At 40.2% G+C, this 16,356-nt stretch overlaps 1 protein-coding gene across 1 annotated transcript in view; it reads left to right on the top strand.

Moving 5' to 3' along the window:
- The window catches only part of LOC142345753 (potassium voltage-gated channel subfamily A member 1-like), a 488,213-nt gene that overhangs the window by 388,404 nt on the left and 83,453 nt on the right, over positions 1–16,356 (top strand). The window lies entirely within an intron of this gene.

Here is a 16,356-nt window from a genome sequence, read left to right as displayed (position 1 = left end):
TGTAGCTGCAACACCCGCAAACAAGAATGCCATATTGTATTATGGGATTGACATTACTTCGATAGTATGCTATGAGTTGATGTTTTGGAACATAATGTCTCAGTTTTGATATAGCTCCGCATTGTTTACTGAGCATAGTTTTAACATAGTTAATATGAGAAAGAAAACTTAACTTATTGTCAATAAAAACCCCTAGATAATTGCATACAGGTTTAATAGTAATATTCGAATCAATTAGCTTAAAATGAGAGTTGGAAGCACTAATTCCTATATTCATTTGTATTGTTTTCTCCATATTTAAAACCAATTTGTTTGCATTTAGCCAGTTTCTTAATCATTTTAAGACCCCTTCTAATATCTTCGTTACTACAATTAACAGCTGTTATTTTTGTGTCGTCGGCGAACAGCATTATTTCGACTGAATTGGCTGAAAATGGAAGGTCATTAATATAAATGAGAAATAAAAGTGGGCCTAATATTGAGCCTTGTGGGACTCCGTGTCTTATGATTTGCCAATGAGATACAACACCATTTGCAACCACCCTTTGTGATCTATTTTCTAGGTAGGAGTGCAGCCAATTTTGACAATTTCCTCTAAACCCATATTTTTCAAGTTTTTGTAATAGTATTTCATGATCTAATGTATCAAACGCTTTCTTCAGATCAAGAATGAAGCTAAATCTTTTTTCAAAATTTGAGAACCTTATTTTCTCAGTCATTTCAACCAATGCATCAATGGTGCAGTGCTTTTTTCTGAATCCAAATTGTTTTTTTTATATTAAGCAGAAACGCTCTAGATAAAGACTCATTCGGTTGAACATTGCACGTTCAAAGATTTTGCTCCACATATTCAGGAGCGAAATGGGCCGATAATTTCTTTCCTTAGTTTTCGAACCTTCTTTGAATAGAGGCAAAACTTCCGATTTTTTAAGAGCTTCAGGGAATACTCCATCTCGAAAGGATTTATTAATCAGGAAAGTTAGAAAAGGAACTATTTCTATTTTTGATTGCTTAACAACTAGGTTGCTAATATTATCATCAACAGAGGATGACTTATTGTCAAGTTGATCTATAATTTTTGAAATTTCAAGGTTCGAGGCTTTATAAAGAAACAAGGAAATTTCAACTTGAGATACACTTATTTGTTCGAAAGGTTCAATATCTTTAGTTAGTTCTCCCGCATTATTTATGAAAAACTTGTTTAAACTATCTGCAATATCATATTTTGATGCCTTAGTGGTTTTTTTTTCCGATAGCGAATCTAAACATGGAATAGTATTATTTGTCACTTTTTTCCCGTCAATTTCATTTAGAAGCCTATAAGTTTGTCTTGAGTCTCCAATACATGAATTAATTGTGTTTGAGTAAAATTTTCTTTTGGCGCATTTTGTTTCATCTTCAAATTGGCTTCAGAGATTTAAACTTTTGCAGTTTTCCAGTGTCATTTTTGTTGGATTTCCAATTTTAAAAAGCTCTATTGCGTCTCACTCTTAGATTTTTTAGACGATTGTCAAACCATTTTGAGCAGTTTTTTGGTACAATATTGAAATGTTTCATGGGAGCATATATAATCAAGCAATTTTCAAAGTGTTTTTTGAAGATTTCAAATGACTGGTTAAGATCGGTCCCAGTTTGCATTTTATCCTAGGCTTGGTTCATATTATTTTTTTAAGCATTCGAGATAATTATTTACTAGAACAGGTTTCTTAAGAAAAGACGTGTCTCTAAATTGAGAAGCGTTGTCACAAAGAATGTATTTCGTTGTCCATTTTAGCAAAATTGGAAGATGATCAGATATCTTTTCATGTTCCAGGAGTTCAAAACTGGATTCAAAAAGATTCTGGTGAAAACAGTGATCCAAGCAAGTGCTTGTTTTTTCGGTTATTCTGGTGGCCTGTTCAGCCTCTAATTCAAAACCATTTGAGCTAATAACATTTCGATAATTTTTTATCATCAAATTATCTTCTTTGGTGATTTTATTCAAATCACCACAAATTATGAAAGGCATGTCACTTGAAGTGTTTTGCTCAAGATAGTCATCAAGGCATTTAATGAATTCCATTTTGTTTGTTCGAGGTTTATTGTAAATTACACAAATTTTAAATTTATATTTTCCCAAAGCTATTTCAGCTGTTATACTTTCTTCAAAATCATCGTCATATTCTTTGAGGAGAGTACAGTTCTCTTTAACTTGAATCATAACACTTCCATATGGGTTAGTTCTATTTTTAACTAGAAGATGGTTATATCCATGTATAAGATAGTTAGGAAAACTATCTAAGTCAGCCAGCCAGGTTTCAGTTAGACGTATTACTTCTGGGGGAGACTCAAGACTTAGTATTAGTGCTTCCAACTTTGTGAAGTGAGGTTTTAAAGAGCGAATGTTGAGATGTAGTACACTCAACAACTTAAACGAATTTTCCAGGTTCTTTGTGGGCAAAGACGTTTCCTCTGTTGTTCAATACTGATCACTAACAGTAGCACCAGTATCAGAATGCTTAGCTTTCGCCATATTGTTATCCTTCAGAGCATTTACTAAAGCAGGTATCAATGTATCTAGTAGATTGTTTGCTAATGAAGCTGACGCGTCCATTTCTGTGATAGGAGAAACTTGAAAGCGCTTTCGTTTTGCACTGTTAAAAGGAATGGCTGTAGTTGCTTTTCGGAAAAGTTGCGGCATCTGTTTAGGAGTATCTACAATTTTCTCGTCATTAGGTTGATGATGATAGCTTGATATTGGCTGCACGTCCTTCAGAGTAAGTGAATTCAATTCATGACTCGAGGTTACCTTAACAGCATCACTATTGGGGAGATTTTGGTTTAAGGCGTACACATCTTGTTTACGAGTGAACGAAAGGAGTCCAAGTTGCTTAAATTCGTTCTTTAACTCTCGATCTCTTGGGGCGAGGCACTCTTCAACAATCACTGGCTTTCCCAGAGAATTTGTAACACCTTTGAGCCAAGTTTTTCTTCTCCAAATAATGTCGCGATCAGCATGGTATATGAACTTGACAATAACAAGAGCGCCTGGGTTTTGGCTCAGTGGATGGCACGCTGCGAACCGCGAAGAATTGATGTTTATCTGGAGAAGATTGTTGAGTAAATAGATAATACTCGTTAGAGCATCTCCACGGTCCTCGATGTTGGAAAAAAATCAGGCACAATTTTCGAGAATACTTTTCGAGCTCAACTACTCGACCATCCAATTTGTGTAGGGCATTGGTGTTGTCAATCATTTCTTCGTTCATGATAGTCTGGTTTCGTCTCAGCAATTTCAGTTCTTGGTCCTGTTTTTGAATATTTCCCATCATTTTCTTGATCAGTTGCTTCAGATCCGTATCATCATCCATAGCTTCTACTTCATCTGCTATCGAATCAATGTCAAAACATTCCAATTCACTTTCCTCGCTAACAAATTCCATTTTCCTTATCTGGAACTATTTGATAAGTTTATCACAACAATTAGGCTAAATGAAGGGCAGCGGGTTGATTCGGATGCCTTAGTTAACAAATGACGGTTGATATAAGGCCGCCAAGCGTTTTCCATCATTTTCATTGTTATTACCATCATTCAGCAGCTTCCAGAATTTGCAGGAGGAACCTTTTTGATCATCATGTCCATAAGTACATGGAGATATACCACTGTGTTATCGATGGACAAGCATCTATATCTTACAAGTAGATCTTGCGAGTAAGAATGGATGTAACTAGAAAAGGTTTTCGAAAATTCATCAGTTATTGAGTACCGCGTCCCCGGAAATAAGGCCAGCAAAAAATTTTCTGTTGAAAACGCTTTGCTAGATATCCTCAAAACTCAGAATCTTTCGAGTAAATAGTACTCGAATTTAACTTGTCTGAATAGTTATTGTTCAGAGAACCAATTGGGTCAAAAGTAACCACATATTTTTTCTGTGGGGTCAAAATTTGATTTTGGGATCCGGGACCCTAAAGCCATAGTAGTTCAGTGCTGAAACATTAGATTCCAATTGTATATTGTCGGTCCAGTACTGTATCAGTGTATCCTAAGTGTATATTTCTACCTCATTATGTCCAGTCTATTCGCATAAACACTTTCTTTTCTGAAAATAGACTGCACATTCTTAGTTTTGATTCCCATGATGTTCATAGCAAAATCATGAGAAATTTTGAAAATTTTGAAAAAAAGTTTAAACTTTTAGGCGATGCACATTTTGAGCATGACGACAACTTACAATCTTAAAACTTTGCATAAAACGTATTAAGTATTAGATTCCAATTGTATATTGTCGGTCCAGTACTGTATCAGTGTATCCTAAGTGTATATTTCTACCTCATTATGTCCAGTCTATTCGCATAAACACTTTCTTTTCTGAAAATAGACTGCACATTCTTAGTTTTGATTCCCATGATGTTCATAGCAAAATCATGAGAAATTTTGAAAATTTTGAAAAAAAGTTTGAACTTTTAGGCGATGCACATTTTGAGCATGACGACAACTTACAATCTTAAAACTTTGCATAAAACGTATTAAGATTAGCAAAACACCCGCCAGAACCAGTAAAAACAAGCCGAAACCAGAAAACACACGACGAGTACCTGGAACATGCCAAATTTTGACCAAAATTTTGGATTTTTATGGTTTTTATTTCCCATTGTTATGGATTTTTACTTGAATGTCTTATTTTTAACTCCGAAAACAGATACAGTTCGGGACCGACGATATACAACTGGAATGCAATGTTTCATTGCTGTATTACTATGGCACTAGGGTCCGGCCAGTCAGTCAACTCACAGCAAAATACTCGAATTCGTTTGCCTATAAACATTGCAACACATGTTGAGGGGGCTAATTTTGGAAGAAAAGAGCTGAACTCAATTCAACATAAATTGTAGTAGTAGTAGTAGTAGTAGTAGTAGTAGTAGTAGTAGTAGTAGTAGTAGTAGTAGTAGTAGCAGTAGTAGTAGTAGTAGTAGTAGTAGTAGTAGTAGTAGTAATAGTAGTAGTAGTAGTAGTAGTAGTAGTAGTAGTAGTAGTAGTAGTGGTAGTGGTAGTAGTAGTAGTAGTAGTAGTAGTAGTAGTAGTAGTAGTAGTAGTAGTAGTAGTAGTAGTAGTAGTAGTAGTAGTAGTAGTAGTAGTAGTAGTAGTAGTAATAGTAGTAGTAGTAGTAGTAGTAGTAGTAGTTGTTGTTGTTGTAGTAGTAGTAGTAGTAGTAGTAGTAGTAGTAGTAGTAGGAGTAGTAGTAGTAGTAGTAGTAGTAGTAGTAGTAGTAGTAGTTTTAGTAGTAGTAGTAGTAGTAGTAGTAGTAGTAGTAGTAGTAGTAGTAGTAGTAGTAGTAGTAGTAGTAGTAGTAGTAGTAGTAGTAGTAGTAGTAGTAGTAGTAGTAGTAGTAGTAGTAGTAGTAGTAGTAGTAGTAGTAGTAGTAGTAGTAGTAGTAGTAGTAGTAGTAGTAGTAGTAGTAGTAGTAGTAGTAGTAGTAGTAGTAGTAGTAGTAGTACAATCAACCATGGCCCCGAGTCCCGGGTAAGGGGTGCTAAGAATCTCCCGAGGAACCAACTCAGAATTGCAACTTTAAACGTCAAAACACTGACCCAAGCCGGATCTCTAGAGGCTTTGAAAATGGATCTGGCGCGATACAAGTTGGATATTCTGGGAGTGCAGGAGACGAGATTGCAGGAGCAAGAAATTGATCTCGGAGACCACAAGCTCTACCTGTCTGACTCGTGGTTGTCTGGTGTAAAGTCGAGACAAGGAGGAGTGGGCGTTGCTGTAAAGAAGTCATTGATAAACAGCATCGTAGAACAAGTGGCTCTAAGTGAACGTATTTGCTACGTCAAGTTCGCGGCTCAGAGGAGAGCCAATCTAGCTGTTGTTGTCTGCTACGCACCTACGAATGAAGCTAGTCTCCAAGAGAAGGATTTGTTTTGGAGTCAACTTTCAGACCTAGTTTCCAGTTTCAAACATAGGGAGCGTATTTGTGTCATCGGTGACCTCAATGCAGAGCCTGGACACCAGTTGAATGACACCATGAGCTGCAGAGGCCCGTTTGGAATGGGTGAAGAAAATGAAAACTCTGAAAAGTTGTTATCATTTTGCACTTCACACAAATTGCTCGTAGGTGGTACATGGTTCCAGCATCGACAAGTGCATCGGTACACCTTCAACCCTCCCGATCCGAGTTGTCGAAAAAAGATGCTGGATCACATTCTGTTTGCAGAGAGATACAGAGGATGTCTGACGAATGTGAGGTCCAGAAGAGGGAAAACCACAATTACCGATCACGAACTGGTCATTGCGGAAGTATATATGAAACTTTTGTCTAAAAAGTCATGCTTCACGCCCAGAATCAGTTCTGCAAAGCTGCAAGATGAAACAACGCGTGACTTATTCACGCAGGAGGTCAAGTTACATCTTGATAAGAGCGGCGATTTCGAGAATACAGAGCAGTCTTGGGACAATTTTCGAAAAGCCCTGAACCAAGCAGCAGTGAAATGCCTCCTTCCGGACAAGCGAGTGAACAAACCTTGGATTTCTCCAGATTCTCTGCAACTTATCCGGAAACGAGCCGATCTACAGTTAAAGAAACACAGCAGCGCGGAGGCGCTGTTAGAGTTCACAAACTGCTGTAAGGAAGTCAGAAAAGCTCTACGTGCAGACAAACGGGCATGGCTTGAACGCAAAGGCCAAGAAGTGCAGAGCTTCGCGGACAGAGGCAACTTAAAGGAGGTTTTTGGGGCATCACAGCAGATTTGCCGAAACTGGAGGCCCCAGTTGACCAAATTAGTTTCAAGCACTGGCGTCAACTTACGGACGAAAGAGGAACGACTTGAACGCTGGACGGAACATTTTAGTCAACTCCTGAATCCCTCAACATTCAGTTGCAGTACGAGATTGGATCCCGAAGAAGCAGCTGAAAGCTTGCCGATTGACCTGAGCCCAATTCGATTTGAAGAAGTGCTTGAAGCTGTCCGCAGGTTGAAGAATGGCAAGGCAAGTGGACCCGATAACATTTCCTGTGAGATGTTGAAAGCACACAAGGGTATTGTCCAGTGGCTCTGGGACATCATAGATAAATGTTGGTCGACGGAAGTTCTGCCCGATGACTGGAAGGTAGCAGAAATTGTCCCATTATACAAGAGTAAAGGAAAGAGGTCAGAGTGTTCGAACCACCGAGGGATCTCTCTATTGTCAGTACCAGGCAAAGTGTTCGCTTCCGTTACTCTCAATCGATGCAAAGATTCAGTGGATCGCGTCTTAAGGGAAGAGCAGTGCGGCTTCAGAAAAAGCAGAGGATGCGCCGACCAACTCTTTGCCCTGCGTCAAATAATAGAGAAATCAATGGCGTTTCAATTGGATATTAGCTTTTGTTTCATAGACTTTCGAGCGGCATTCGATTCTGTCGATCGTGAGCAGATGTACCAGATAATGAAACACTATGGTCTGCCGCAAAAAGTGATAGACATCATAAGAAACAGCTATGATGGATTCAAATGTCGAGTCAAAGCCGAAGGTGAGAAGGGACGCTTATTTGATGTCAGAACAGGCGTTAGGCAGGGTGATGTGTGGTCCCCAATCCTATTCGGCCTTGTCATCAACTACATTTTAGCTAACTCGGTGCATGGAGGATTAGACATTGGGAGATTGGTGGCTGACTTAGATTTTGCTGATGATGTTGCTCTCGTGGGGGTCTCAGACAGTGAGGTGCAAGAAAACCTACATCGAATCGAGGCCCTAGCGGAAGCCGCTGGTCTGAAGATTAATGTGGCCAAAACAAAGAATATGGGCGTAAAATGCGACAGCCCAAATGTTGTTGCAGTGCCTAGTATCCAACAGAACGTGGAGATACTCACTGGAACACATAAAGGCAAACTAGGACTCCTGGCAGAGACATCTAGCCAGTCACGACTAACCATCGGCACGGAGGTGCTGCTGGGAACGAAAAAGAAAGCGGGCTGGTTCTAAACACAAGATGGCCGGAAGCTCAGATTGAAAAGCTTAGCGGAGGCTAAGCCAGCGTTGGTAGCTTCACAACAACAATCTGCAGTAGCGGATTTAGAGTCGCTAGAAAATGAGAGTGGGTCAGCGGTGGCTGATCAAGAGTCTTTAAGATGTCAGAACTGTCAGCGGCAATTCAGTACAGTTACCGGACGCAAAGTGCACCAAACAAGATTCTGCAAAGCCGGTTTGTCAAAGAATGTCGTCGACAAGTCAAAGTTCGAGCAACTAGAGGCGAGCCTCACCTGTGACAAGTGTGAAAGGAAGTTCAAAACAGTCAATGGACGAAAAGTTCACCAATCGAGATACTGTGGCAAACCTAAAGCAGCTGCCACACGCGTGTTTTCCTGCAAAGTACAAGATGTTATCGGAAACGAGTTTGAAAACATAGAAGCGTTCAAGTATCTCGGATCATATGTCAGCCTCAAGCATGGAGACCTCCAGGAAGTCAATTGCAAACTTGCAGAAGGTAGACAACGGTTTGCTAACTTCCAAAATCTCTGGAAGAGCAAGCAGCTCAGCGTGCACCTCAAGTGCAATTTGTACAAAGCACTCGTTTTATCAGCCGTGCTGTACAGCTCAGAGACTTGGACTCTTTCAAAATTAATGGAGAGAAAACTTGAGAGTTTCCACTGTGGTTGTCTTCGGAGAATTCTACGTGTGTCATATCTGGAGAAAGCAACGAACGATGAAATTATGTCAAGATCGCGAATGCCCCAACTATCCACGATGATCATGCTCAAACGGATAAAATGGTACGGTCACATCCAGAGAATGGAACCAGGAAGATTAGCCCGCAGTGCCTTCGATTGGGACCCGCCCGATCAATACGCCCATGCCAGACGCGCTCCTGGGGGGCAACGGAAAACGTGGATGAGTCAAATCGAAGGAGACTGTGTACGAAACAAAGTATCGTTCACCAGATTGCAGGAGAAAGCAGCAACCGGGTCAAAGAATGCCTTCAACAATTTCGTCGTACAGCACTTCACAGAATAACCAAACAAATAACTCTTCTTGTTTTGTTTGTATTTGTATTTGTATTTGTATTTGTTGCCAACCGTGCCTTTATTTCATATTTGGAATTAAAGTGTTGAAACAGTAGTAGTAGTAGTAGTCGTTGTAGTAGTAGTAGCAGTAGTAGTAGTGGTAGTAGTAGTAGTAGTAGTAGTAGTAGTAGTAGTAGTAGTAGTAGTAGTAGTAGTAGTAGTAGTAAGTAGTAGTAGTAGTAGTAGTAGTAGTAGTAGTAGTAGTAGTAGTGGTAGTAGTAGTAGTAGTAGTATTAGTAGTAGTAGTAGTAGCAGCAGCAGTAGTAGTAGTAGTAGTAGTAGTAGTAGTAGTAGTAGTAGTAGTAGTAGTAGTAGTAGTAGTAGTAGTAGTAGTAGTAGTAGTAGTAGTAGTAGTAGTAGTAGTAGTAGTAGTAGTAGTAGTAGTAGTAGTAGTAGTAGTAGTAGTAGTTATCGTTATGCTAAACGAGCTCCAGGGGGTCAACGCAAGACGTGGCTGGATCAACTTGAAGAAGATTGCTCAAGGAACAACATGAGCTACATCACCTTACGACAGAAAGCGAAAAGAGAGTCTAAATCCCGCTTCAACAGTTTTGTCGAACAGCATTTCCTGGATGAAATAAACGGAAATAAGCTTAAACTCTTATGCATTTTATAAACTTGTTTCTACTTATTGTCATTGTTCTTTTATTTCTTTATGGAATTTAAGTGTTCAAACAGTAACAGTAGTAGTAGTAGTAGTAGTAGTAGTAGTAGTAGTAGCAGCAGTAGTAATAGTAGTAGTAGTAGTAGTAGTAGTAGTAGTAGTAGTAGTAGTAGTAGTAGTAGTAGTAGCAGTAGTAGTAGCAGTAGTAGTAGTAGTTGTAGTACCCGATAACATTTCCTGTGAGATGTTGAAAGCACACAAGGGTATTGTCGAGTGGCTCTGGGACATCATAGATAAGTGTTGGTCGACGGAAGTTCTGCCCGATGACTGGAAGGTAGCAGAAATTGTCCCATTATACAAGAGTAAAAGAAAGAGGTCAGAGTGTTCGAACCACCGAGGGATCTCTCTATTGTCAGTACCAGGCAAAGTGTTCGCTTCCGTTATTCTCAATCGATGCAAAGATAAAGATTCAGTGGATCGCGTCTTAAGGGAAGAGCAGTGCGGCTTCAGAAAAAGCAGAGGATGCGCCGATCAACTCTTTGCCCTGCGTCAAATAATAGAGAAATCAATGGCGTTTCAATTGGATATTAGCTTTTGTTTCATAGACTTTCGAGCGGCATTCGATTCTGTCGATCGTGAGCAGATGTACCAGATAATGAAACACTATGGTCTTCCGCAAAAAGTGATAAACATGATAAACATCATAAGAAACAGCTGATTCAAATGTCGAGTCAAAGCCGAAGGTGAGAAAGGACGCTTATTTGATGTCAGAACGGGCGTTAGGCAGGGTGATGTGTGGTCCCCAATCCTATTCGGCCTTGTCATCAACTACATTTTGGCTAACTCGGTGCATGGAGGATTAGACATTGGGAGATTGGTGGCTGACTTAGATTTTGCTGATGATGTTGCTCTCGTGGGGGTCTCAGACAGTGAGGTGCAAGAAAACCTACATCGAATCGAGGCCCTTGCGGAAGCCGCTGGTCTGAAGATTAATGTGGCCAAAACAAAGAATATGGGCGTAAAATGCGACAGCCCAAATGTTGTTGCAGTGCCTAGTATCCAACAGAGCGTGGAGATACTCACTGGAACACAAAAAGGCAAACTAGGACTCCTGGCAGAGACATCTAGCCAGTCACGACTAACCATCAGCACGGAGGTGCTGCTGGGAACGAAAAAGAAAGCGGGCTGGTTCGAAACACAAGATGGCCGGAAGCTAAGATTGAAAAGCTTAGCGGTGGCTAAGCCAGCGTTGGTAGCTTCACAACAACAATCTGCGGTAGCAGATTCAGAGTCGCTAGAAAATGAGAGTCGGTCAGTGGTGGCTGACCAAGAGTCTTTAAGATGTCAGAATTGTCAGCGGCAATTCAGTGCAGTTACCGGATGCAAAGTGCACCAAACAAGATTCTGCAAAGCCGGTTTGTCAAAGAATGTCGTCGACAAGTCAAAGTTCGAGCAACTAGAGGCGAGCCTTACCTGTGACAAGTGTGAAAGAAAGTTCAAAACAGTCAATGGCCGAAAAGTTCACCAATCGAGATACTGTGGCAAACCTAAAGCAGTTGCCACACGCGTGTTTTCCTGCAAAGTACAAGATGTTCTCGGAAACGAGTTTGAAAACATAGAAGCGTTCAAGTATCTCGGATCATATGTCAGCCTCAAGCATGGAGACCTGCAGGAAGTCAATTGCAAACTTGCAGAAGGTAGACGACGGTTTGCTAACTTCCAAAATCTCTGGAAAAGCAAGCAGCTCAGCGTGCACCTCAAGTGCAATTTGTACAAAGCACTCGTTTTATCAGCCGTGCTGTACAGCTCAGAGACCTGGACTCTTTCGAAATTAATGGAGAGAAAACTTGAGAGTTTCCACTGTGGTTGTCTTCGGAGAATTCTACGTGTGTCATATCTGGAGAAAGCAACGAACGAAGAAATTATGTCAAGATCACGAATGCCCCAAATATCCACGATGATCATGCTCAAACGGATAAAATGGTACGGACACATCCAGAGAATGGAACCAGGAAGATTAGCCCGCAGTGCCTTCGATTGGGACCCGCCCGATCAATACGTCCATGCTAGACGCGCTCCTGGGGGGCAACGGAAAACGTGGATGAGTCAAATCGAAGGAGACTGTGTACGAAACAAAGTATCGTTCACCAGATTGCAGGAGAAAGCAGCAACCGGGTCAAAGAATGCCTTCAACAATTTCGTCGTACAGCACTTCACAGAATAACCAAACAAATAACTCTTCTTGTTTTGTTTGTATTTGTTGCCAACCGTGCCTTTATTTCATATTTGGAATTAAAGTGTTGAAACAGTAGTTTTAGTAGTGGTAATGGGCGGCAGAATCCATCCTCACCTCCCGTGGCAATCCCTGGGTTAAGCGTTGCGGAGCTCAGTTGCTTAAGCTGAGCTAACGAGGCAATGGTCCTCTAATTGGTGGGGCGACTAGTTGTATTATAGCCAACAACCCTATAACAAGATTTCAACTGATGAGAAAGGCCCCGAGTCCCGGGATAGGGGTGCTAAGAATCTCCCGCGGAAAAAAAATGAAGATTGGATCCCTAAATGTCAGGTCGCTTGTTCATGCAGGTTGTCTACAGACGCTTAAAATGGACTGAGCAAAATACGATTTAGACGTTTTAGGAATTCATGAAATCAGACTTGACAAACAGATTGACATTGGAACGCACAAACTCTTCTTGACCAACTCACTGCGTTCTTCCAATCGTTTAAAACAAGCAGGTGTTGGTATTGTGGGTAAAAGACACTGCTTGGCTGCATAATCGAAAACGTGACTGCGAATGAACGCTTGTGCTACATCAGATTTGCGGTGCAACAAAGAACAAATTTGATTGTCATTGTGTGTTATGGGCCGACAATTGAAGCGGATATTCAAATCAACGAAGATTTTTGGAACACATTAACAAGTATGACAAACGGCTTCAGAGAAAGGGAGCGCAAATTTCTTATGGGAGGCTTCAATGCAGAGCCAGAAAGTAATGAAGAGAACGAACATCTATGCATTGGCCCCTTTGGTTTCGGCGAAGAGAACGATAATCTAGAAAATCCTCTGAATCTCTATGATGCAAACAAACTAATGATTGGAGGAACATTGTTTCGTCATCGTTTTGTGCATAGATACAGTTTCAACCTTCCTGACAAAAATTGTTGGAAGAAAATGCTGGGTCATGTGTTGCTCTCAAGTCGGTATTTCACTTGTTTACAAGATTTCAGAACCAGAAGGGGAAAACTTACCTTGACTGACCCTGAATTATTGACAGCACATTTAGATCTTAAGCTGCAGAACTCTAAACTTCGTAAACCTGCAAAAATTAAGCCGACAAAATTGCATGACGAATTGTTTCAAGCCGGGTTCAACGAATTAGTGAAAAGAAAATTGCACGAGAATGACGCGATTGACGACGCTGAACAATCGTGGCTCATCTTTCGCAGTGTTCATAACAAAGCTGCCTCAAAGGTTCTTGTACAGGATAGAAAAGAACACAAGCCTTGGATATCTATTGAGACAATCGATCTGATTTTAAAGATAAGCAAGTTGCAGGTAAAGAAAACTCAAGCAAAGCGGAAGCTTTGTCTGAGACCAATTTGAAATCTATCAAAGCGGAGGCTTTGTTAGAATTTGAAGACTGTTGCAAACTTGTGCGAAAAACTGTGCGGTCGGATAAAAGAAAATGGCTCATTGAAAAGCGTACTCTGATTCAAGAACTTGCTGACAAAGGTAGCATCAGAGAAATGTTTGGCGAAACAAAGCTTGTTTGCAGAAAGTGGTGTCCACAAACAACAAAGCTCATGTGTAAAGATGGCCAAGTGCTAGGAAAAAAAGAGGAGAGGTTGGAAAGGTGGACGGAACAATTCACACAAATCTTGAATCCGTAAAATAGATGCAAAACCAGTCCATCACCAATTTTTGAAGCTGCAAAAATCTTTGAGATTGATCCTGGTCCAATTCGCTTGAATGAAATTATTGATGTTGTAAGAAACCTGAAAAATGATAAAGCTAGTGGACCAGATGAAATATCAGCTGAAATGTTTAAAGACCATGACGCCATTGCGCAGGTGCTCTGAAACATAATAGACAAGTCGTGAAAACAGAACATTTACCAGAGGACTGGAAAGTTGCGCAGATTGTACCACTGTACAAAAATGTAGGGAAACGAACAGACTGTAATAATTATCGTGGCATCTCCCTACTGTCAGTGCCGGGGAAAGTGTTTGCTGCAGTAACTTTTAACAGATGCAAGGAAGCTCTTGATAAGGTATTGAGGGAAGAGCAGTGTGGATTCATGAAGAGCAGAGGTTGTACCGACCAGCTTTTTGCGCTGAGACGGATTATAAGAAAAACGTTGTTGTACCAAGTTGATCTTAGTCTCTGCTTTGTTGACTTTAGAGCGGCTTTTGATTTAGTTGAGAGAGACTGCATGTACGAAACACTGAGGCATTATGGACTACCGGTAATAATTGTGCACATTATCAAAAATAGCTATGACGGCTTCAAATGTCGAGTCAAACCTGAAGGAGTGGTAGGGGATACCTTTGACGTCAGAGCTGGAGTTCGTCAAGGTGACGTATGGTCTCCATTCCTGTTCGGACTTTTCACAAATTACGTATTGGCAAACTCGGTGCGTGGTGGAATAGACATTGGCCTATAAAAAGTGGACCTTAACTTCGCTGATGACGTTGCTCTTGTAGGAAATTGTGATCCGGATGTTGAGGGAAACCTACATAGGATTGAAGAAACTGCTCAAAAGGTTGGTCTCCTGATTAACGTTAGCAAGACCAAAAACATGGGAGTTTCGTTTCTACACCCAATGGCCTCAACATCAGCACAGCAAAATCAAGTCTAGATTATAAGAGGATATTACAAAGGAAAACCGGATTCGTAAGGGAGATAGACAAAGTATGGAATTATCCATTGGCACGGCGGTGCTCAAAGGAAAGAAGAAGGAAGCAGGCTGGTATGAAACCCTGAAAGGAGACAAGATCTGTATCAAACATTCGACATGGAGACTAGTCACAATGGACGACCAGAACCTACCAACGAATCAAAAGTATGCTTGAAGTGTAAGCGTTGATTTGACAAGGTGCTTGGACGAAAATTACACAAGGCAAGATATTGCAAGAAAGCTGATGACTACACCAAGCCTCAGTTAGTGAATCCCATTGGTGCAATGTTCAAAAACCTTGAAAAGAGCTTAAGATGCAATAGATGCCAAAAAATTTCAAGTCTGTTAACTGTCGGAAAATACATGAAGCAAGATATTGCGGTAAACTTAAAGCCAAAGTTGATAGAAGTTTTTCTGGCAGTGTAGAGGACGCTTCGGGTACCGAATTCGAGAGCGTTCAAGCTTTCAAGTATCTAGGATCCTACTTCAGTTTACAAGACGTGATGTGCAAGAAATTTTCTGTGAATTGGCTGAAGGTAGACAACGCTTCAGTGATTTTTCGAACATCTGGAAAAACAAACAATTAGCGACAACATTGAAGTGCAAGCTTTACAGAGTGTCCCTCTTTTAAGCGGTGTTGTACAGCTCATAGAAATGGACAATAAACAAAGCGTTGGAGAAAAAATTTGATAGTTTTTACCTCATTTTCCTACGTCGTATACTTTGTTTGTCTTACATGACAAAAATAACCGACCGGTTTGTGCTGAACAAAACACAGATACCTTCCATATCAAAAACTATCCTGACATTTCAAATAGTTTGGACAAGTCCAGAGAATAGAGAATGACAGACTCCCCAGGAAAGCTCTTGAATGGAACCGCAGTGAGCATTATCCAAACGCCGTCAAAGCTGTTGGTGGACAGCAAAAGACATGGCTAGATCAACTACAAAACGATTGCAAATGAAACAAAATTGTTTTTTCTGTGGTTCAAGTAAAAGCTAATAGCAATTCGAGATTAGTCTCCAACAAAATCGTCAACGAAAAGTTTCTTGTTTAACTAAAAACTTGATGCTGATTTAATTTAATGATTGTTACATTTACATTCTTGCCTTAAATCCATGTTTGATTGCCCTGTAATAGTGCTTTTTTTTCTGAATTGAATTCAAGTATTGTATCAGTAGTAGTAGTAGTAGTAGTAGTAGTAGTAGTAGTAGTAGTAGTAGTAGTAGTAGTAGTAGTAGTAGTAGTAGTAGTAGTAGTAGTAGTAGTAGTAGTAGTAGTAGTAGTAGTAGTAGTAGTAGTAGTAGTAGTAGTAGTAGTAGTAGTAGTAGTAGTAGTAGTAGTAGTAGTAGTAGTAGTAGTAGTAGTAGTAGTAGTAGTAGTAGTAGTAGTAGTAGTAGTAGTAGTAGTAGTAGTAGTAGTAGTAGTAGTAGTAGTAGTAGTAGTAGTAGTAGTAGTAGTAGTAGTAGTAGTAGTAGTAGTAGTAGTAGTAGTAGTAGTAGTAGTAGTAGTAGTAGTAGTAGTAGTAGTAGTAGTAGTAGTAGTAGTAGTAGTAGTAGTAGTAGTAGTAGTAGTAGCTGTAGCCTAACTTGAAAATGGCCCATTTTTGGCCCATTTTCAAGTTTGGCTACAGAATCTCAGTACCCAAATTCAAGTGCCCATTTTCGAGTTAAAATCGCCGTACCCGAATTCCAGTTTTGGGATGCCCATTTTCAAGTTTTCAAAATGAGACCAAATTACAGTTTGGCCCGATCCCCATTTTCATGTCTACTCATATGACTAGTATGACTCGACAAAAAAATGGGTATGGTTGATTTTTTGTTGCGGCCAATACA

This window comes from Convolutriloba macropyga, chromosome 9 (genome assembly GCF_964194025.1).
Source record: "Convolutriloba macropyga chromosome 9, txConMacr16.3, whole genome shotgun sequence".
In the NCBI taxonomy this organism is placed as follows: domain Eukaryota; kingdom Metazoa; phylum Xenacoelomorpha; order Acoela; family Convolutidae; genus Convolutriloba; species Convolutriloba macropyga.
The sequence above is the reverse complement of the archived record's forward strand: the minus strand, read 5'-3'. Positions and strand labels throughout refer to the sequence as shown.